At 47.0% G+C, this 24012-nt stretch overlaps 1 protein-coding gene across 1 annotated transcript in view; it reads right to left on the bottom strand.

Moving 5' to 3' along the window:
• The window catches only part of LOC134407884 (CYFIP-related Rac1 interactor A-like), a 34455-nt gene extending 23283 nt beyond the window's left edge, over window positions 1-11172 (bottom strand). The window contains exon 1 of the mRNA XM_063139878.1: window positions 11135-11172. The gene's annotated coding sequence lies outside the window, so the exon portion shown is untranslated. The remainder of the gene's footprint in view (window positions 1-11134) is intronic.
• Window positions 11173-24012: the final 12840 nt, after the last annotated feature.

Raw genomic sequence — 24012 nt, 5'->3', positions numbered from 1 at the left:
AGATTTCCCTGAACTGCCTGAAGTAGCTAATCCTTCCCTAGGCCACATCCCAGGAGATGGAAATCACCCGGCTCATGCATGAATGGTCCTGTTTTGTCCGGGGTTGGAGGGTGTTCTGATGGGCCTACTGAAGCCTGTTCAGTCATTTCAATACTGCCCACCCAACCCTGCTTTATACTGGCTACAGTCTGTGGTAGCTATGCCCTTCCTGGCATTTCTTGCCCTTCTAAGGCTGGTGTTCGCCACTGGGGTTTCTCTCAGCTTGTTGAATGTATCTGCGTTGTGTAGCTGGGGGTAGAATTTGGTCACTTCAGACACCACGTTTCATTAACTGAGCTGAGGCAAGTCTGGCCTTTCAAAGTGCTTTATTTCAACTCAGCAAACAAGGCTGTCCCATCCCGAGGGCATCATTTCCCACATCTATTCCTTTTCTACTCCCGGCGCCGAATTGGCACTGCATTCTCCCCAAACCTCGCACTTTTGCTCCTGCGGGGTCGCACCCCATTATCCCTACACAAAGGAGCAAGCGAGAGGTTTACATGGATCTAGGAGGGGGTGAGCCGCCGCTCCCTGCTGACACTCCTCCCTGGCTTCCCCCTACCTTGTGGGGATTGAGCCCTTCCCTCGCTTCCCCCCCCTTACCTTGTGGGGATTGAGCTAGGGGAAGAGAGAACCTTCCTACCAGCAACAGAGAGACTCGCCACCTCACTCCCTCTCACCTGCCCGGGTGGACGGCAAACAATCAGGGGTCGCCATCCATCCGGCCATGCCTCCGATGCGACCCCGGAGCAGCGGTAATAGAGGGCTCCATTATACCAGCGTTGTAGCCCGCTGTTGCCCTGTGTTGTATGCAAAGGACTCAGATGATGTTGTCCATGTCCTGCTGTGATTGTGGTTCTTCCCCCCGCTTAGCAATGTTTTTTGGTGCATGGGAAGTCCGGTTCTTCTGGTAATGCGAAAGCACACGGCTCAAACTTCAACATGTATTTTCATCCATAGTTTTCAATACGATGTTCTGTGGGCCTGTTTTCAAGGGGTGGTAGTGTTAAGCTGGACTGGGCTGAGTGCGTAGCTTCCTTCTCCTCCCTCCCCATCTCTCTATCCCTGCCTCCTCCTGTGTCTCTTTCTCTACCTCTCGCAGCCCAAAAGCCTCCAGCGAGAGAGAGAGATTGGCAGTTAACTGCCCTTTACTTCCGAGTAAACACAGCTTGAGTTGGCCTGCAGCCTGAGCCATGCTTACTTAGAAGTAGAAGCACCCCTACTGGGAGGCGCTGCCAGACAAGCTCTTCCCACTTTAGGCAGCCTGCCTTGTGCATGACCCAGCCAGGGATCCTCTGCACCTTCTCCCCAATGGTTTTTAATAAAAGGGGGCTGCAAGTCGCCCTCAATCCAAGGCTCTGCTGCGGCTTACTCCCAAGTAAGTGCATGCAGGATTGCAGCTGGGCTCCCCCTCCCACGAAGCAAGCCATACCTTCCTTCCCTCAGCTCTGTATCCAAAGGGGGAGGGGGGGTTCAAGCCCATTGAAATGTAGAGGCTGCAACTGTGAATAAGCGCACCCACGCACCTGTGGTCTTTTGTGCACTTGGAAGTGTGTGACAAGGGGAACACTATGCAACCTCCAGTGGCAGCTGATAGGAGTTTTAGTTGATTAATCAATTAATCTGTGGATTAAATTTCCATGTGGGTTATAAGCAAGAAGAGTTCCTATTGAACTCTATGTGCTTACTCCTGAGTAGGCATTTTCACCTTAAAAGAAATGTGGGAAATTTTATTTATTTATTTATTGCATTTTTATACCGCCCAATAGCCCTCCTTGCCAGCAGTGCCCTCATTTTTAAAGACAAAAAGATCAAAATTGGCACAGTGATAGCTCTTAAGGAGGGCTTTAGCCATGCCAAGTTTGAATCACATTGGGTCATCCCTTGATTTTATTTATTTATTTATTTATTTATTACATTTATATACAACAACATAGCCAAAGCTCTCTGGGCGGTTTACAAAAGTTAAAAACAGTGAACATTAAAAACAAATATACAGAAATTTCAAACCATCAAAAGCATAAAGACAGCAATATTCATTTAAAACAACTATTCTGGGGTTAGTTAAAAAAACACTCAGCATATTTTAAGGGATTTTTAAAATGGAAATTAAACAAATGCTTACATCTATGTACGTTTTAAAGATAAAGAGATCAAAATTGGCACAGTGATAGCTCTTAAGGAGGGCTTTCAGCATGCCAAGTTTGAATCAGATTGGGTCATCCCTTGATTTTTTTAATGATTTTTTAAATGTCCCCCCTTAAGTCCTTTTCCTGGTAGTGTACAAATTCGAAGGTTCGATCTTCCATGGCTTTGATTATGTGAAGCTGTGCAGCTTCAAGTTCATAAACTACAGATCTGCTGGTTCTCTTACTCAAAAGTAAACCCTATTTATTTCAACTGCATTTACATCCCAGTCATACTAAAACCACATGCAGGCTTACTTTTGAGTAAACCCTATTGAACAGAGAGAGACTTACTTCTGAGTAAACACATATAGAACTGATTTTTAATAGTGTGGTCACTCAGAAGCTTTCTTTTTTGAGTCTTAAAACAGCAAACTGGAAAGACGTGCTCTGCAACCTCATGCTTACTTCTGAGGACTTACTTCTGTTTACTCAGAAGTAAGTCTCTCTCTGTTCAATGGTGTTTACTCAAAGGTAAGCCTGCATCTGATTTTAGTATGTTCACACTCCAAAGCCTCCAGGCACGGTGAGGGGAACAAGCGTAGCCTAGGCAACAGGGAATAACCACATAGGTAGGGAGGGTGTGGTGTCCAACTACCACCAACCAGTGAACTGTAGGGGGAGGTACAAAAGAGATCTGGGGGGTGGTGGTGGATATGTGCATCTCAGCTAGGCTGACCATATGAAAAGGAGGACAGGACTCCTGTATATTTAACAGTTGCATAGAAAAGGGAATTTCAGCAGGTGTCATTTGTATGCATGTCGCACCTGGTGAAATTTCCTCTTCATCAGCAGTTAAAGCTGCAGGAGTTTTAGGGTGCAGCTGCAGCTGTACTGTGACCAGATTTAAAAGAGGGCAGGGAACCTGCAGCTTTAACTGTTGTGATGAAGAGGAAATTTCACCAGGTTCCCCATATATACAAATGACACCTGCTGAAATTTCCTTTTCATCACAACAGTTAAAGCTGCAGGAGCCCTGCCCTCTTTTAAATCTGGTTACTCTAGTATAGCTCCTTCAGCTTTAACTGTTGCGATGAAGAGGGAATTTCACCAGGTTCTCCATATATACAAATAACACCTGCTGAAATTCCCTTTTCAATACAACTGTTAAAGATACAGGAGCCCTGTTCTCCTTTTCATATGGCCATCCTATCTCAATGGAAGAACAATGATAGGCTGGTGCGCAGGAGAGGAGAGGCGTAAAGATGAATGAAACATAAAAGCACAAAGGTGTAAGTTGATTAGGCTTTCACACACTATGGAAACGAGGGCAGATAATTTGAGGGTAAACCAGGGCAAATGTGCAGGTGTGATGTGCCGTCCTTGATGCACTCCAGAAAAAAAAGTCAGGGTAAATCCCCAACTTCTTTGCTTTGGAACTTCGGCAGAAAGTCCCTGGTTGCATGCGCAGTGGGTTCTGTGTCATATAATCAACCTCATGTCACCACCCACCCACTCACCCAGAGCCTTTGTCACATATAGACAGTTCCCCGGTGTTTTGTTGGTGGAGCAAAGTATTGATCCATGGAAGATAACAGACCAGCAGAAGGCACAGGGCAGAGGGATGAGAAATTTGTTTCTGTTCTTTTTTTTTTTTAATCAGGATTTACGCAGTTTGCACCTTCCAGATCGAACATGGACTTGGATGGAATCTGCAATCAAAGTCCATACGTTTCTGAGCTTGCAATGTGATTCACAGACTGCCGGCGCCCCCACCGGCCAAAAATGGATTTGACAGCATGCAAACATTTGAAAAATGCACATGAAAAAAAAATGTGTACTTGCTTTAATCAACAGGAGAAGAATGTGTTCATTTCAAAGATGTATACAAATCAATGTTCAAAATCTGATAAAGACTTGAGTCGAAATGAGCTTTGAGATTGAATTTGGAGAATTTCGGCGAGATTGAATTTTGGTGATTCATACATCCCTAGGAGTCCATAGGAGGCAAGGGGCATTATTATTATTATTATTATTATTATTATTATTATTATTATTATCATTATCATTGACATTTATATACCGCCCCATAGCCGAAGCTCTCTAGGGCATGGGCATAAATCAGATTAAAAGCTTTTCAAATTAAAATCAGCTGCATTGTTTATGGATGTTGGGAAGATGCTTTGACCCAGGCAAGTTCCAAACCTTCTGCCAAAGCATTATTTCATAACATTATTTTACATAACCAAATTCAGGACTGCTAGGGCTCAAGTCTCTAGTCCTCATAGGCTGCAAAGGTAGGCTTGAAAGTTTGGCAGTGCCCAGATGCATCTCTGAAACCCATGGTGCACTCTGAAAGATCCCTAGTGGCCAGGAGGTGGGGGCATTCGTTTCATGCCCCTCCCCCTTATTCCGCAAAAGCAAAATAAACTGTGCCCAATAAGCAAACCTATGTTGTGTGTTTCCACACTTTTTACTGAACCTAAAAATGTATTCAGCACCTTAATAGAGGCCCAAACTAAATATCTCTTTCAAGATGCATGGAATTTAATTGGAGCTGCTTAAGCCCTTCATTCTGTGCCATTTCCTGGCTTAAAATCACCTTTCCCCGGTCCCTTTTTTTCCTGAAGGAAAAGTGAAAAATGGGCCCAGTAACTTTTTCCTGGCAGCTGGAAAAGCAGTTTCACAGGGAGCGGAACAGGGACACTTAAGCATCCATACACTCCGCTATTCTGATCAAATACAAAAGATTTGGGTGACACTCCACTTGTCCCTCGCATCCCATCTAGGTTGGTCCTTAGTTTATAAATTGTTACTTCCACCCTGTGATGCTTTTCTGCAACATTGCTTTTCTGCAACATGGAAAGCAGAGTTAGAACAGAGATTCCGAACAAGCACCTACCATAGGGCTATATTATTATCCAACAATTGCTGCCTTTATTGCCATTTAATGTTCCTCCTTTACAAGGGGAGGGGTTTAATAACTAATTTTCCTCTCATTTTTGTTCTTTAATGTTTATATAGTGAAATAGGAGATCAGTAATTAAAGCCTTTCCTCAACAAGAAATTACTTTAAGCAGCAATTAAGACCATTTTTTCAAGAGGCAAATAAAGGGCCATTAATCTGTAATCCTGCTGTTGATCTGAAGAGGAAGGAATAAAACAAGCAAAATTTGCAAACAGGAAGCTTTTAATTAAAGTGACTGTAGCCCTGAAAAACCTGTCAATAGTACTTTGCCTGTCCACACTGCGTATGCTAGTGCTGCAGTTATAGTCTACATTTTTAAACATGCCACAAATCAGGTCTGGTGAAGAAAGAAAGAGGTGAGTTCAACACAGAAAACACTAGAATACAAAATTTCGTCATGATATTGTCTGGCTTCTCCAAGAAAAGATAGTGAACAAAGGAAGGCAATTCTAGTCTAAATGGCTAGTGGGGAAATAACCAACTGGGAGTTTTCATTTTCCCCAGCTTCAGCTACTTAGGGTTGCCTTTGTCAACGCAGGCATTTGCTCTGGGCTATGTCCTTTCAGTGTGATCCTAAGCGGGTTCTCTTAATGGCATTTTCTCCTTCCTAGTAAGCATGTTTGGGACCACAGCAGCCTTAACTGACCAGTGTTTCAGTGTTTCAGCCCCTGAGAAAGTTGTCTGCTGACGCAAGACTTGGTTCACGAGCCACCCTAAGCGGCTGCCTCTGTTTGAGAGTGCCATCGTAGAGTCCTGGGCAAGGTCTACACTACTGCTTTATAATGGTTTATAACAGTATCGACAACTGTTGGGGCCCAGGAGACATTCCATGTACCACTTTCAAAGTGTTATATCCTGGCTTGGTGTAGATCTGGCCCTGGTGTCTTGACCTGCCTTTCTGTCCATCCCCAGCCTACGCAGCGTGCTTTGTAAAGGTTGCAATAGAAAATGATGCTGGGCAAATCATTTGCACATTGTTTACAATAATTTAGCTGACCAAGAGGGCTCCTTGGGGGGTCTTTCAATGAACCACAAGGCCAAGCATGCTTGGGTGAATCTTTTGTTGGCGCCCTCCTGAAGGTCACAAAGAGGGCTTTCAAAGAGGCATCTGCTTTGGCTTTCACATTTCTGGCATCTATGAAAAAAAATTATGCAGCCCTGCATTATGCATGATTACGCATGCTGAAATGGGGAGGGTTTTGTGCTCTTCATTATCTATCCCACGATCTTTAATAGTATGGAGGTGGGGGGGGGCTTTCAGAAATGCTCGTAGGGGGAAATAGAGGCTGTTGACAGTCTTGCTTAGGTGAACCTGGTGTGAGGAGAGGGAGACAAATGAGAAAGAAAAAGAAGGCGAAGGTGCCAGAAGTGCTGCTTCCCGGCTTAATTCCAGGGCATGTAAGCAAGTTACGTGGTGAGGCATTTTGCACATGCTCAGAAACACACTCTCCCCCAGCCCCCCTCTACTCATAGAAGATAAAACAGAGCCAAGAATTGGTGTGCTGAAGAAGGCTAGGTAGTTAGTCCAGAGGTGTTTTAACATGGGCTGCTTCCAGGCGAGGCGAAGGCCATGGCCCTGTCTCCTTCACAGAATTTTACGGGGGATCCAGATGACATTGTCATCTGCTTGTAGCCCTCTTACTGCATTTTTTTTCTTACCGCTGAAAATCCTTCAAGGGGAAAAAAACCAGAATTGCTGCCTGAGGCCTTCCAGTTGCTAGCTCAGGGATCCCTCTGCCTAAACGTGCCCTGGGTCACCAGATCCCTCCAATGATGATCACTGAGCCAGGATGGTCTTACCTGGGAGGTCTCATGACCCCTGACTCCATTAGAAGTAAATTGGGTGGTGGTGATGGTGTGGTGGGGCTTCCTAAAGGCATCTTGGGGACGAGGGGGAGGAGGAGGAGTGGTGCCTGGGATCTTTGGGGTGAGGTGGAGTATCAGACCCCACCACGCAAGGCCCTCCTCAATGTCCCAGTCGCAGAAGGATGGCACAATCTGAGACTGAGAGCTCTAGCACACCAGCGTTATGACTGTGCAATCACTGCAAATTGCATGCAAAGGACTCTGATGTTTTCTACCTTATAATCTGCTGTTACAGCGAAGTACTCCAATGTGTACTGCTTTGAATGCACTTCCACCCAAATAGTGAAGTATTTTGGACCGCGGAAAGTGTGATTCTTTGGTTGTTCTCTGAGCGGCCACTGGGGGTGTGGAAGGATGACAAGGAGCATTGTCGCCCAGCTGCCTCCCTTGGCAACCCCCAAGCGAGCGCCGCGGAGCCCGGAGCAGGCCCAGCCCTCCCGGGGCACACGCTGGAGCAGGAAGACGAGGAGCAGGGCCACTTGGCCACCTAAGCAGCCCCTAAGCGAGTGCCACGGAGTCCGGCCCAGCCCTCCCGGGGCATGCGCGGGGTGGATGTATAATGCAGGGCGGGGGTGGATGTATAATGTTGGTGTGATGGAGCTAACAACAACAACGACAGCTTTCATATGCTTTCACGGTAGCCCTCGCTAGGCATTGCACAGCCTCTTGTGGGCTTCTCAGCACAGCCAGAATGCCTCGGGCGGGGAGGGGGGGGGGAGATGCAGGAGAGGAGAACCAGTCATTCTGAACAAAGAAGGTGCATTCTCAAGCCAGCCCCCTCACTGGGGGAGATGCTGCACCCAAAGCATGAGGTGGGGAAACCAGATTCACCTGCACAATCCCAGTGTTCCCCACGCACCTCCCTTGGCATCTGATCACCTGAACGAAGGTGGCTTTGCCTTGTGGGGGCCACAGCATGTTTCCCTCTAGCATCCCTTGTGCTCTGCTTCTATTATTATTATTATTATTATCATCATCATCATCATCATCCCACCTTTTGCCCAATACTGCTTCTTTTGTCTTGATTTTGTTCTGACTTTATACTATTAGTTTTACCCTACCCAGTGCCTGTTTACCCTACCCTGTGCCTGTTTGCATTCTCTTCCCCTCATTGTTTTATTATGATTTTATTAGAATGTAAGCCTATGCGGCAGGGTCTTGCTATTTACTGTTTTACTCTGTACAGCACCATGTACATTGATGGTGCTATATAAATAAATTAATAATAATAATAATAATAATAATAATAATAATAATAATAATAATAATAATAATACTTCTATACCCTTCCAGAGGGTCAGAAGGGAAGGGCACACTTCCCCTCAAAGGCAAAGCAATTTAAAACACACACACATGGATGTACATTTAAACAGTTGTGGGACTGGGAGAATAGGGTGGGTGGGAGTTGCACACTGAGGCTAGTTAAAAGCATGGAGGGTCTTCTTCCCAGTTCATTGTAGCTATGCTGTGCAGCCAATGAAGGGTGAAAGATGCGCCAGATTTGGGGTTATCCCTAGAGGGAGGCCGGCTGGGATCATAAGGCATGGGGTACAACGAACAGCATATGCCAAGTGGATGGGGGATGCGTCACTGCTACGAAAGTCAATCAGCTCACTGGCCAGGGCTACCGGTCTTAGAAGGCCAGGTTCCTTTGCAGGAACAATAGCAGCACCTCCCCCCTTTCACATTTAGCAATGCTTAGCAGGCTTCAGTTCTGTGGTGGGATCACCCAGCCCAGGCGTCTCTCTGGCCCGTGCTCCTCTGCACACGTGCTGCCCCAGGGCTGGCTTACCAATGATCCTTTTCTATGCTCCGGTGGCACTCCGCCAGCACCGTGTTTGAGACCAGGAGACACCTCCATCTCCACACCCACCATGTCAGGCTTCCTGCCTTCAGTGCAACAGGAGCATAAGAGCACAGGAAGCTGCCTTAGATGGAGTCAGATCAAGCTCAATAGGTCTATCTAGCTCAGCCTTCCTCAACCTGGGGCGCTCCAGATGTGTTGGACTACAACTCCCAGAATGCCCCAGCCAGCTGGCTGGGGCATTCTGGGAGATGCAGTCCAACACATCTGGAGCGCCCCAGGTTGAGGAAGGCTGATCTAGCCCATTATTGCCAACGCTGACTCTGGCAGGAACAGCTTTCCAGGGTTTCAGGCAGGAGTTTTTCCATCCCTACCTGGAGTTGCAGGGGATTGAATCTGGGACTTCCTGCATGCAGAGCAGGTGAACTGTCACTGAGCTACGCCCCTTCCCCCTAATGTGGAGCAGACTTTGATCCCTTTTAGCCCCACCTTGCACTAGGGGGACATCCTGCCTCCTTGACCAAAAAAGCAACCAGTTTGGGGGGGGGGGTTGCCCATGGGAGGCAACCCCATCCTTTGTATATGTGGTTGGGGCCGTTTTTCTACTTGGTTGGGGAAGCACATGGAGCCTCAAATCTCATGTCGCCAGAACCACAACTGAATCCTGCCCCCTTTCCTGCACACTAGCAAGCAAAGCCTAGAAGGAGAGACCACAGTCTAAGACCCTGCTCTGTTTCCCCTTGAAAGAGCAAAGAAGCAAAACAACCCACCAGCTTTAAGAGATTGCGGGAGCAAGGAGACACCTTTGGAACGGCCTTATTCAAATTCCATCAATGAGTGACCTCAATCAACCCCAGTCAGGCCTTGGATTTTGAATAGAACTGTTTTTGCTTTGCTTTTGTTTTTCTTAATGAGTTTTCGGGAGGGAGGCAGCTCCCGTGGTGCAGATTTCACAGCAGGGTCTATCATTAACCTCCCAAACAGAATCCACTCCGCCATCCAACACTTCTAGAGCGGGAAAGATCCATTCCTCGGAGCGGGGTTACCGCCTTCACGAGCCGGACACCTGCAGGGCCCCTTCTCACCGGTGAACACCAGAAGGACCTTTATGGCTCAGGCCAAGGAGCCACCAAGCCCAGCAACTTGTCTCCGACAGTGACTAGCCAGATGCTTCCAAGAGCAGGCAGGCTGCTTCGGAAGGAAGGAAGGAACCGGGGAAGGGTGGTGGAGATGGTGGTGGGGTGATGAGGAAGACCAAACCTTTCACTCGTTATTCCAGATCAGATCACAGGCTCTTTGTATTGATCTGTCCAGTATCTCCAGAGACTCTGACCTCTGTCTGGACCAATGTCAGTATGGGAAGGTGAATTTGGATGCAGACACACTCGGATACCCTTCCCCCTACCCCAAGCTGGGGTCACGCATGGTAACCAGTATCTCGAACCTGGTTACCAGTTGGCTGATGGAGCCTCTGGACAAAAGCCCCTTGTACTCCAGCAACCCCCAGCTACACCCTTTCTAAATGGAGACCGGCGGAAAGACGTGAGGGGGGGGGGGGGCATCGCTGCTCGGCGCAAACGCGCACAAAAGCACCTCGCTGGGCTCTGGAAATTATGGTTATTGTTATTGCTGGAGAGGCGGCGGCGAAGGCCCGGGGGGGGGGGCGGCGGCGGCGGCTGGCATCTCATTTCCTGCCACTGCAGGCAAAAAGGGGAGGCATAATCCGCAGGGGGGTGGGGGCGAAAGCTGAAGCCGCGGCAGTCGTCGAGCGCGCCGTCTTGCAGGAGAGGTGCGCGGCCAGCGCTTCTCCGGCGCTCCACCCATTTCACAGACCAGAGGGACTCTGGCCTTACTCGGCACGGGACGGGGAGCCCCTCCCTCTCCCCACAGTGCCACGGAACAGGACCAGCTTGCCTCTGGCCAGCACCCACAAGCCACGGGGGTGGGTGGGGGGAAGGAGCGGAGGCTCCGCCAGGGAGGGAGATGCCCAGGTTTTCCAGGGCGGACGGATGGAGGGCTGCGTAAAGAGAGCCCAGGTGGCCGCCCCCAGCCCACTCGGGATGCCCTCCGCCCACCTGCCCGCTGAGCCGCCGCGTGCTCCTGGCTCCCTGCTACTATGCAGAAAGGTATCTCCACCCCACCCCACCCCCGCCGCCCTGCAGCCAGGGAGCTTCATGAACCACCCCGTTTCCGAGACCAGGGCAGATCCGAAGAGCTCTGGAGCGTCTGGGGGTTCCTTTTGTGCCAACGGCGTCCTCCGTTTACCGATCCGCCTGATTCCACCCGCCTCCCCCCCGCCCCCACTCGCCGATGGAAGAGCGAGACACCCACCTTTCCGCCGAGGAGCAGGCAAAGCCACCGAGCCCGGGGAGACACGTTGGTGAGGATGGGCGACTGTTTCCCCCCGCTCGTGTGCAGCTCCTGCGAGCGCCCTCGCTCTGCGTCCGGGGAGCGGGAGCGGAGAGCAGAGCGACGGAGCGCGAGTCTCAGTCCAGGGACGGGAGCCCGGCTGCTGCTGTTGCTGCTGCTGCTGCAGCTGCTGCTATCAGTATAAAAGGCATCACAAAGACCACCATAGACCACTAGTCGCCCCCTCCCCTCCTCCTGAAACATCTGTGACGTCTGCAGTGCAAGGAAGCCAGGGCAGATTAACCCTCGCCTTGCTGTGCCAGGCCCTCTTCCCCCACACCCAGCCAGCAACGGAAGCCTGGATTAAGGCTTGAGGGAATCGGAAGGCACCAAGAGGTCATCTAGTCTAGCCTCCTGTCGTGGCAGGATCATTGCACGTATAAGAATCCCGGTTAAGTGCATAGCTGGGATCTTATTCCGTGACAGCATTCCACCTGGAGGCATATAAAATAATAAAGATTGCGATGGCTTTGAACATGTGCAGAGTGCCTTTCCTTTATAGCTGAGTGACCCTCACTAGCCCCTCAAATGTTCTTCTACTTCGGAAGGCCAAGTAGACCCTTTGGCAACTCTCATTATCTTAGCGATGAAGTACTGGCTAAATTAAATGTGAGTTTCTGTATAAGTGGGAAGCCGGATTCTGAACTAGAAAGGACTTTGGCCTAATTCAGCAGGGCTTTTCTGATGGGCTTGTCCAAATCCCAGGTGGTGCATGAAATGTATACAATGTTGTGCTCAGTCCTCAGTGCTATGAAGCCTGGGTTCCAATCCCTATTCAGTTGTGACGCTCGCCCTATAGCCTTTGGGTGAGATGACAAGAAAAGGAGATTTTTTGGGGGCCCTCTGAGTGTAGTCCATGGTGCTTCTCTGCGATCAAGCCCTCGCCTGGAAAGGTCAGCCTGAACACACCCGACAAGGCCCACATCCTGCATCTGATGCCTTCTTACCCATCTTGGATCACCTGAAAGTGTGAGGGATGCAACAGGGCTTGCAAGAGAGAATTCTAGATGGGTTTGCCCTGCTCTCGCCATTCCTCTCTATTGGCCCAGCAGAATTGTCTATACTGGCTGGGGATCATAGGCATCGTAGTCTGGCAGGCACCAGGTTGGAGAAGGCTGTGTTGGGTATCCTGAGGGATTCTGCTTCTCAAAGTGGAAGTTCTATTTAACTATTGTGGCTAATATTCTTCATAAATTTGTTCCAACCGCCTTTAAAGCTGTCCAAGCTAATGGCCTAATAGCAACACATCTTGTGGCAGCAAATTCCGTAACTATGAAGGGCTTTTTTGATCTGAACCTGCTGCCAATCAATGTGACTGGGTGATGAAAGAGGGGAAAGACATGATCAATGACTCTCTTCCCACCCGATGCCAAACTCCAAGTTGTGCGCTCCAGAGCCCAATCCACAGTGCAGGATCTAGCCTCTTGGGCACGTCCTGATGGCAACAGCTGGCTTTAAACGCTGCTAAGGGTGCTGGGGTTCTTACAGGTATTCATCTAGAATGAGGGAAGCGATATTGCTGCCTCATCAATGTAGGCTGTGAATGTCCCAGAGGAGGGGCCAGGAGCTCTTTGTGAAATCTGGGGATCCACTTGCTGCTGCCCAGAAAGGGAAAGGCCTTGGCCCCATTCCCAAAGCACACTTGTCCACACGGGAAAGCTGTGTGGTGGGGTAGGTGTGCTCCTGGTGCTCTCCGGGCCTGACTTGAATGCATTAGCCTCCTGAACCAGATCTTTCATCTTAGGCAAGTGGCAACCCAGGTGATGCTGATGCGCTTTGACAAGCAGCCATTGCTACACTCTCCGCCTCCAAAATTAGCTGGCAATGCAGAGTGTATGAATTGCACAGTGGCAAGAAAGAGTAAGTAAGTAAGTAAGTGTGTGTGTGTGTGTGTGTATGTGTGTGACAGAGAGAGGAAGGGAGTGTGGATGGACCTCTGGATACAGGCCATCTCACTGGGTTTCAAGATGGCAGATTCTGGAGAACAGGCAAGAGAAGAAGCATTTAAAAAGATATTTGGAGCTTGAATTCCCAGGAAAGCTCCAGTGCGGATCTTAAGAATTTCATTTGATATTGCAAACCCTACAACTGGGCACGTCATCAAAATGGTCCTTTCTCCGAAGTCTTCTAAACAAAACCATGGTGAAGAGTGTAGCACAGAGCTGCAAAACAGGGAACTGAGCAGGGCTCAATTTCAAACTTGTGAAGTAAGTTAAACAGAGAGGTATGCTTTCCCCACATCTCTAAGGAACCAGACTCCACTCCCTAGGATTAGGGCTAGAGGGTCTACTCTAGCTGTCCAACCCATCCTGCTGCTTTCTCAAGTAACGCCATGTCTGTCTCGGGCAAAGGAGAATACCTGCCTTTCTCCAGGCAGGCCAGTTAGCCCACTCTCTTCTGCCACTCCAAGCAGATGCCCTCAAAGTCTGCACAAGGGCCCCATAATCCCTTGCAAGGTTGCAAAGCATGCTGGGAGCAAGCATCGTGGGCCATGCCATTTGAGAGTGTCCATCCTCTGTGGCATTGCAAGCATGTGGGTGGCACCTCTCTGATATGCCCAGCTTCACCCAAAGACTGTTGTCCTAAAACATCCTCTTAGGGTGGTTAGGCAGGCAGGCAGCCCAGGCCCGTTCCCAGCATAAACATTTCCCACACTCCTGGCTGTGGACTGCAGCATCCAACCTGAAGCTTCCACTTCGACAAGAGTGTGGAAAAACAACTTGTCCCTTTGCCACACCTGAGTCACGGCCATCCCCCCTCCCTTCTTGGCGAAATGCACCCACCACCCTCTGCCTGCCCCCCTTGGAAAGGCATCAGGAAAGCTGGCTGGCTGGCAGGCAGGGTGTGACTGGCCGGCCTCTCTGTCTTGTTCAGCATCACACTGGCAGCTCAGTCAGTCCTGCATCTCCATGGAGACAGCCAATCATGGACAGACATCTCCTCTCCTCTCCCTCTCTACCTTAAAATTAAGACTGCTCCGTCCCATTGGAGTGTTTAAAGACAAAATGCAAATTGTTGACACGAGGAGCAAACAGCTGCATTGCTTGGGACATCTTAACCTCTACATGAATCTCAGCAGTGAAACAGCAACACAAACTGGGTGGTGTTCTGGTTTGGTGTGTGTGTGTGTGTCCTTTGCAGAGCACACTGCTGGAGCATTAGGCCAATATGATAGGAGACATTGTAAGGGGTGCGGGTGTCTAGTTTCAAGGACCAGAAGGATCAGGTCCGTCCTTTCAGGAGACGGGTCTGGGCTTTGACCTACCCTTGTCCATCTGGCTGAGCAGGAGGCCTTGGGGGACCTGCAAGGCCTGTGTTGTCTTAGGGGGTGGGGAAGAGGCAGTGCTTGTCTTTCCCAAGGGCGCCCCCTCACTTCCAGCTGTGTGCCTCAGACCCAGAGGAGCCATGTGGAAGGTGAGAACGGCAGGGAAGGTGAGCAATTTCTAGCAGCTGGAATTGCATTCTGTGGGCCTGGAATGCTTTTTCTGTACATCAACTACATAGCTAGCTGAGGAATGCTGGGAGTTGTAGCCCAGCACAACTGCGGGGGCACCAGGTTGGGGAAGGCTGAGTTACAAGTTGAGATGTTGGCACAGAATTGCAAAGGCCATATATGTAGGGGATGGTAACTACACTTAACATAGTAGCAGACCATGTGAGTAGTGAACTAGGGAGGCCCCTGCTCAAATCTCACCCTGACGTAACACGCCAAGATGGCTTTTGGTAAAGTAGCATCTCCCAGCTTGGCTTTGGTAGGAGAATATGAATATTGGCCTACCTTACAAGGTTGTTGTGAGAATTGTTGAGCTTATGTATGTGAAGCCTGTTTGGTGCATTCTCTTCCCCTCCTTATTGTTTTATTGTGATTTTATTAGAATGTAAGCTTATGTGGCAGGGTCTTGCTATTTACTGTTTTACTCTGTACAGCACCATGTACATTGATGGTGCTATATAAATAAATAAATAAATAAATAAGTAATAATAATAATAGTTCTTTTTACTGATTATTTATCCTTGAAGGGTCTTGTTCTGGTCTCTCAGATTCCTTGCCGCTCCATTTTCAGAAGGAAGGAAGAGGTGTTTTCTGAGACAGCTTCACTTGGCAAGCAAGTACGGCATGAATGCAATCCGAGGGGAGCCTAGCTACCCCTTGGGGATGCAGGCTGCTAAAGAGGAGACTTGCCTCTTGCTTGGAAGTAGCTGACTGCATAGAAAGAGAGCTGCACAGTGACACAGAAAACTGTCCGCCAGGGACCACCCCTCCTCTCCCCACCTTGGCTGCTGCTGCGGCGGCTGCGAACGATTCATCATCTATCCCATATATGGTCATAGTTGTGCTGAGCAGAGCCCCACAAAAAAAGACTCATCCGTGTGCAATTGATGCAACCTATCAGGAAGGAAGCTCCTAGGAAAAATCAGGTCAGATCCTGGCAGGGTCTTTTCTCCTCTCCCCTCCCCCTCCTCTTGGTGGGTCATCTGAGCTCTGCAACCTGACCCTGCCCAAGGGTTATCAGCACAAGATTCACTGCTGTGCTCTGGTTCCAGGACAGCGCTCACTTGCAATGGAAGCTGTTAAGAAGAGACATCACAGCCTGGTTCCATTGTGATTTCTTTCTCCAGGGATGAAATATCCCAATATCATGGATTCCTTAGACAGCATCGCTGCTGCCGCCCCCTTTTCTAAGCTGTCTTTGCTCTCATGCATTTAAAGGCGATTTGGTGCATAGAAATTAGCAAGTGATGCCCTCCCTGGCATAAGTGTTAGTAGTAGAAGCAGGGGAAATCCCTTGTTACCTTTCTAGGGCTGTTTCTACACTTGCCTTCTCCCCCCCCCCCCCCCCGGGATCATCCCTGTGCATCCAAATGACGCACAGGGGATCCTGGGAGCAGGCAGGGACAATCTCTCCATTTTCCTGGGATAATCCTTAGGTGTAGAAAGGGCCTATGTCTCACTGCCTCCTTTGGGATAGAGGAGTAAGGCCAGTAAAGGCATCAGCCTCCATGTGGAAAAGGTGCCTGTGGAACTCATACCCAAACACTTGATTAGTCATGGCTTTGTAAACCACCCAGAGAGCTTCGGCTATTGGGCGGTATATAAATAATGTAGTAGTAGTAGTAGTAGTAGTAGTAGTAGTAGTAATAATAATAATGGCCAATGTGAACAACCTCTTGTCTTTGTGGAGGTGCACATGTTCTCTCTGTGGTGTTCCTCCTCTTAGTTGACTTGTCCACAAAGGCAAGTGACCACTCATCAAGCGCTGAACATGCCCATTGTGAGCCATTTGGCCTTTGAAATGGAAAACAACCCATGGGGAATGGATTCAGGAGGGAAATGCCAGATTCACAACAACTCCTGGTCAGGATCTTTCCAATAAGAGACAGGGATATTTTCAGTTCTGGTGTCACATAATTTCCCCAAAAGTGTTTGCCATCAGAATTGTTCAAAAATGATCCTCTAGTGAAGAGCAGCCCTCCCCCACCTGGTGCCCTCCATATGTGTTGGACTGCAACTCCCATCATTCCCAGCCACCATTGGCGGGCCAACACATCTGGAGGGCACCAGGTTGGAGAAAGCGACCCTGTTTCCTCCTGTGCTCCGAGGTCTGAGAACCCTGTCCCAGTCAGCCCAGCCTCAGCCCACAAGGCACCCACTTTGAGCCCCGGAACCACTGAGAGCTGCCAGCCAATGCTCCGCCCACTGGACCTGACTCCCCAAGCATGCGCGGTGACTGAGAGCCCTTCTGACCCACAAAGACTGAGGATCCACTGCCACACATTCCAGTGCTGTCTCACATGCTGGCAATTCCAGTCTAACCCATCTGGAGAGCACCAGGCTGGGGAAGACTGATGTTGGAAATTGTTCCATCTGAGAAGGCCCAGGCTAGAAGCTCTATCATAGAATCATAGAATAGTAGAGTCGGAAGGGGCCTATAAGGCCATCGAGTCCAACCCCCTGCTCAATGCAGGAATCCACCTTAAAGCATCCCTGACAGATGGCTGTCCAGCTGCCTCTTGAAGGCCACACCAGCCTTATAGTCTGCTGTCGTGGTGAATTACATGCAAAGGACTCAGATGATGTTAACCTTATAGTCTGCTGTCAGGACAAAGGACTCCTATGACGCTGACCATGTCCTGCTGTGATTGTAGTTCTCCCCCCATCTTTTCGCGATGTATTTTGTTGTGTGGAAAGTCTGGTTCTTCTAGTAACGCAAAAGCATCCCGCTGTTTTCTGCCTCTTCTCCTGTAACAGTCGGATGCAGGGCTATTCAATGAAATTGAGGGGCAGCAGAAAAACAGATCCATGCAGTCTAGACCACAGGAAGTCAGGGAGGGGCTGTGGCTCAGTGGCAGCAGAGTCCCTACTTTGCATGCAGAAGGTCTCAGGTTCAATCGCCAGCATCTCCAGGCAGGGCTGGGAAAACTCCTGCCTGAAACCCTGGAGAGCCATTGTTTGCCAGTCAGTCGATAATACTAAGCAAGGTAGACTGACTTTGGCCGAGGGTTTTCCTGCTGTCGTCATGTCCCCCGGCCTGCAGGCATCACAGGCCGGGGGACAGACAGCAGGAAACGCCGACTGGGGACATCGTCCTTATCGGCGGCGGCGGCACACAGCGGCTGGGAACATAGGCGGCAAATAGCAGGTGGGGACATAGGGGGGAGAGGGCCAGGGGAGGTGGGGGGGCTTTAAAAAAAAACTTACCTGGCCGTTGGTGCGCTCCTGCACATGCGGCTGCTTTAACGCGGGGGGAAATGGAGGATGCGACGGGGCTTCCCTTGGCCCCGTCACACCTCAGGTGTAGCGTGGCCTGGCCCCTCCTCACCGCTGGATTCGGCAGTAGGTCTAGCAAGGCCCTTAGTATTCAGGCAGCTTCCTATGGCCCTATGTGCACACTTCCATTTGTTCCTGGGGCAGCCTTCTGCAACCAGGTGCCCACCAGATGTGCTGGACTGCAACTCCCAGCATTCCTGATCAATAGCCATGCTGGCAATGCAATGGCTGATGAGAGTTGCAGTTTACCAGTTGGTTACCTTCAAACACAGTTCACAGAAAAATCAAACATAACAAAAGGTTTTTGTTAAATTTAACAGCTAGAGACTTCCTTTCTGAGCAATAAAACTAAACTTTGACTGAGTTACTTTTAACTGTAGATATATCTTAATTCATTCATGATTTGTTTACGGTCTGTATGTTACTGCTGTGTCATGGTACCTTGGCCTGCCACTGTGTTTATAAAAGTGCTCATATTTCATTTTGCTCCAATTTGCAATTATGTTTGTTTAATTATTCTTAACATTTTCTGTTATTAAAAACAAAACATTATAGTACATTGTTACAGAACCTTTATTGGCATAAATAAACTTCCAATTTTGAATTATAGTGAAAACTGTTGTTATTCATGGAATCCGCATGTCAAGAATTTTCCAATAAAGTGTGTTTCATATGAATCAGTCATTGAGAAAGCAGTGATCAACAAACTCCTAACTTTGAATTATATATCTAAGGTAAGATTTGTATTATTGTATTTTTAAACTGCTTTGCAGAGAAAAATTCTTTCCCAAAGTGGTTCCAATAATCAAAAATTCGGTACAGTGCTAGTGACAGGCAGGCATTGTCTATATCTGAACATGAGAAGCTGGACTTGCCCTCGGGGTCACAAACTAAAAAGACAATGCAAGCCAAGTATTGGGAAAAGGCAGAGGAGGAAGGCAGGTCATTTTGACCAGACCAGAATGAAGGAATGACTTTAAAGTGTTGTAGTAGTCAGAAAGCATTTCAGGTTATATAACAGTCTAAAGCCAAAAATACTTAACATAAAACAGTGATAATTCCAATATCTATCTATGGGCACTTCCAGATGAGGCATTTACCACACCATCACTTTGTCTCATTCACAGAATTTTATTGGGGGTGGGGGGAAAGACATCATAGTCTTTCACGCCTGACCCTCCTGTGTTTTCCCAGGGCTGTTTCCATCTTTTTTCTTCCTGCAGAAAATCTGGCAGGAAGAAAAAGACGGAATAGCTGCACGAGGCCTTCTGGCTGTTAACATTAGGACCCCTTTATCTGGAAGCAGCCTATATCTATATCTGGATAGACAGAAACCCTCACAAAACACGAGAACCGCTTTCTTTCTCATTCTCATCCTTTAAGAATGTTTTTTTTCCGCTGAAGAGTGGGGATTTTGACTTTTGTGCATAAGTCAACCAGAGAGCAGTGGCGCTGATTACGTTGTTGTCAACATATGTAAATCTTACATAGTAAGAGAAGAGAGGAAGGGGAAAGGACAGAGTGGATTATTGTATGCCACACACACACACGTTGTAGAACATGATCTAAGCTCAAATGTAAAGTTTTGGAGACACCTTTAGTGAATCATTTTGTTGAATTTCTCATGGATGCACAGATTTTAGATTCTTGGTTATTGGCAGCATATATTCTTCTCATCAGTATAATTGGTGTGAAGTTGTGTTCCTTTATTTGAATCTTTTGAAATTTGTATTAGGAAATAATAATAAACTATGTGATTAATTGGTTTCATTCAATAATGTTTGCATTTACTGGCTTTAGTGATATTATCAATTTTGAAGGAGGCATCCACCTTACATAGGGTGACCATATGGAAAGGAGGACAGGGCTCCTGCATCTTTAATGGTTGTATAGAAAAGGGAATTTTTAGCAGGTGTCATTTGTAGGCATGCAGCACCTAGTGAAATTCCCTCTTCATCACAACAGTTAAAGCTGCAGGAGCCCTGCCCTTTTTTGTATCAGGTCACTCCAGCTATGAAGAGGGAATTTCACCAGGTGCTGTATCCCTACAAATGACACCTGCTGTAATTCCTTTTTCTGTGCAACTGTTAAAGATACAGGAGCCTTGTCCTCCTTTCCATATGGTCACCCTGCAATTTAATGGGGGGGGGGAATCAATTGTGCTCAAACTATGTTGACTGAAATCCCCTGCTTGGTTTATTGGCTCATTGTGCATGGTTACTTTGACTGCACAATGAATTCCATCTTGACTGTATAATAAAATGTGTATATGAAATTGTTATATGTAGCAGTTGGGTGTCATCTCAAAGTGTTTTTGGTGTTAATTAGTAATGGGCCCTCCTTTTTGGTCTGCTGGGAGTTGTAATCCAATATGTCTGGAGGGCTCCAGGGCAGGCTGGGCTAGAACGTGTCCTCTGACTTGCAGATGTTTGATAGGTGGGATGATTTCTTTCTTCATTGCCGAGAAAGGATTTTTCTTTGCCAAATAAATATGTCTTTTTGCGCCCTCTGCTGGTCCGGCCTCGTCCATGACATCCATACAAATTGCTTTGTATGTGGTAATGTCAGAATCTCTGGAGCAGAATAAAAACTTCGCAGACTAAGAATTGTATCTGATAATTCATTAACAGCTTTGATCTAACGTTATGAATCAATGTCTCAGAGCATAATTAATGTCATGTAAAATAATGGACAATATTATATATTAGAATGTAAGCATCTGATGTATCCTTCTACTTGCATCCTAAGAGCTTCAAAAAGACAACAAAGGAAATTATTTAATTAACTTCACTTACTTTATTTAAATTGTATATAGTTGTTTAAAGTTTCCCCTTCATAGGAACATGGCAAGCTGCCTTCTATTGGGTCAGACCCTTGGTTCTATTTAGCCCAGTATTGTCAAACACTGAGGGCTCCTTCACACAGCGCTCATGTAGGGCAAATCAAGATTGGTTACTCACTGATGTTTGTGGGTCCATTTCATGATGATGCCATCCTCCAGTGCCTCTCCCACCATTTTTTCAAGCTTTATACTGCCGTGATTCAACTAGTCAAAAATGCAGTAACTAGGGTGACCATATGGAAAGGAGGACAGGGCTCCTGTATCTTTAACAGTTGTATTGAAAGGGGAAATTTCAGCAGGTGTCATTTGTGTGCATGCAGCACCTGGTGAAATTCCCTCTTCATCACAACAGTTAAAGCTGCAGGAGCTATACTAGAGCGACGAGATGCAAAAGAAGGCAGGACTCCTGCAGCTTTAACTGTTGTAAAGAAGAGAGAAATTCACCAGGTGCTGCATGAGTACAAATGACACCTGCAGAAATTCCCTTTTCTGTGCAACAGTTAAAGATACAGGAGCCCTGTCCTCCTTTTCATATGGTCTCCCTACAGTAACGAATATACACTGCCATCAAAGAGCTGGTGCATTTCCAAGATAGTGCAATGTTGCTGCAATGTTGCAGTGCCATTTGGTGGCTGTATAAATGAAACATATGGTACTTCCTCACAAAGGAAACATCCCTCAAAAAAGGGGGAGGAAAGGGGGAGGCATGCGTATTGTGCCTATTGTAATCCTGGAAAGACTCTGTAAGAAGAAAGCCTGGTAAGGGTGTGGGATTTTTGCTTTAGTGTAGAGAAACCCATAGGTGCCATTTTAAAGTTTTAAAGTACAATACAATGCAATAACAAAACAATTCACAACAGAAATAATTTAAAAGCAACTGTTCAAAAATGCTTGAAAGACCCATATTTTAAAAATGTACATGAAATTAAAATGAAATGAATGGATAGACTTGTGTCTATTATAACCATGAATGGTGGTAACTCTGCAGACCAGTTCCCCATAGAGCACTGTGGTTGCTCCATCTGTGGGATTTCAAGATTCAGCAGGTGCCCTGCTTGCCCTGGCCGCCTTTGGATTCCTGCCCTTAGGACTCAGGTTGCTCTCATTTATGCTCCCGATACCATGCACCTGTTATCAAGCTGGCTGCCACATTTTGTATCACCTGAAGCATCCAGACATTCTTCTGGATCTGTGATGCTTTGGAAACTAACACACCCCACTAATCCCTTTATCTGAACATCATTTGTTCACTGCCTTTTTACAGGGTGTTCACAAAATGCTATTGTTGCATATTATTATTATTATTATTATTTATTTATTTATTTATTTATTTATATAGCACCATCAATGTACATGGTGCTGTACAGAGACAAAAATACATTTTATTTTATTTTCTGTGTTGTTCCCCCGTGTTTCTCTGCTCCTACCCCTGAGACATAGGTTGCTTCTATACCATAACCCTTTAGTGCTGCTGAGGCATTGCTTTCCCACAATTAACTGAAACAGGATTGTCACAAATCAAGTCCAATAAACCATCGAAAGGCAGCACAACTAACACTGGATTGCAACAATTTTGCAATATTGTTCTTTGAACTTCTGTAAAAATAATAATAATAATAATAATGATCAAAAGAATTGCAATTCCAGTGTTGAAAAAGTTTTGCTTTGGGCTTTGTATTGTAATACAATGTAATTGTAGCACCAAAATCTGGTATAGACAAAATAAATGTTATTCCGGCTTTTAAGGGTGATTGTGCCTTTAATTTAAAGTTTCCTCCTTGCAGGCTCAGCCCATTTTATTTCTTAGTGAGATTAGAGCTGAATAGTCACTTAATTGTCTCTTAATTGGCTTCTTTTAAAAGGCAATTCATCACCAGCTTGCATTAAATAGGAAGCAATCAAATAGGCTGATGTTGCCAGGAAAAAATGTTTAATTAATGTTGCCAGGAAGAAGTGTTTAATTAACATTGCAGGGGATCTCTGCTGAATGGGACCTACTGGTGAGTATGCATTATAGAAAGATCTAGGCTGTGGCAAAGGGCATTGCTAGATAATATAGCAGTATATTAAATGCTTGTATGAACCTTACCTTTTGATTGTGGTTCCAGTTGATTGTGGAAAAGCAATGCCTAAAGGGCTCAAATGTGGAAGCAACTATTGTACTCTACCTCCTCAAAGATCCTTTCTTCTTCACTGCTCTTAAGGAATATGTGCATTTGACTGGTGGAATGATTTGGTAGCCATAATTCAACCCACCGCATCTGCCTCCTTAACTGCTAATGCTGTAGAAGCAGATCTTTTCTCCACTACAAAGGGAATCCTGGCCTCCCTTGAGCCCACCAATTATCTGGTTCAATTAACCTTTCATAAATATTTCAAGGATTTAGAGGATCCTGAGAAGCAGAGGGAGAGAAAATGTTGCTGGACTTTTAATTGATAGCTTCCCCCCCCCCTTGAAAACCTATTGATAGAAATTGGCTAGGGTGACCATATGAAAAGGAGGACAGGGCTTTTGTATCTTTAACAGTTGTATAGAAAAGGGAATTTCAGCAGGTGTCATTTGTAGGCATGCAGCACCTGCTGAAATACCCTCTTCATCACAGCAGTTAAAGCTGCAAGAGCCCTGCTGTCTTTTGTATCTGGTCACTCTAGCTATATGGGGAGGGGGCTCTGGGGGGGAAAGTCCTGAGTGGCATTCTCAGGAAAACACATTGTGGAGTTATAGAGCTAGAAGAGTTCTCATCTGCTAGCAATACAAGAGACTGTCCTTAAGCGACTGGGCGATTTCTGCCTTGCTGTCCATCCTCCTTCATTTCACTCTTGAACTACTCTTAGTTAAGAGCAGAGTTAATAACTCTTAGTTAATTAGTTCTCACTAATGTTCCTTAGTAAGTATTTGGAAACTGCCAGCCTATTCTTGCCCTCCTACCTCACCTTAAATCTTTTTTCTTGACTAAATATATCCAGGTCCTTTAGCCTCTTAAGACATTTTACTCCAGAGCTGTGCCTAGGGAAAATAGTACCCTAGGTCCTGGGGGAAATATCAGTCTATTATAGGGTGACCATATGAAAAGGAGGACAGGGCTCCTGTATCTTTAACAGTTGTGTAGAGAAGGGGATTTCAGCAGGTGTCATTTGTATGCATGCAGCACCTGGTGAAATTCCCTCTTCATCACAACAGTTAAAGCT

This window comes from Elgaria multicarinata, chromosome 13, assembly GCF_023053635.1.
Source record: "Elgaria multicarinata webbii isolate HBS135686 ecotype San Diego chromosome 13, rElgMul1.1.pri, whole genome shotgun sequence".
NCBI lineage: Eukaryota > Metazoa > Chordata > Lepidosauria > Squamata > Anguidae > Elgaria > Elgaria multicarinata.
This window is presented reverse-complemented; position numbering and strand designations above follow the sequence as displayed.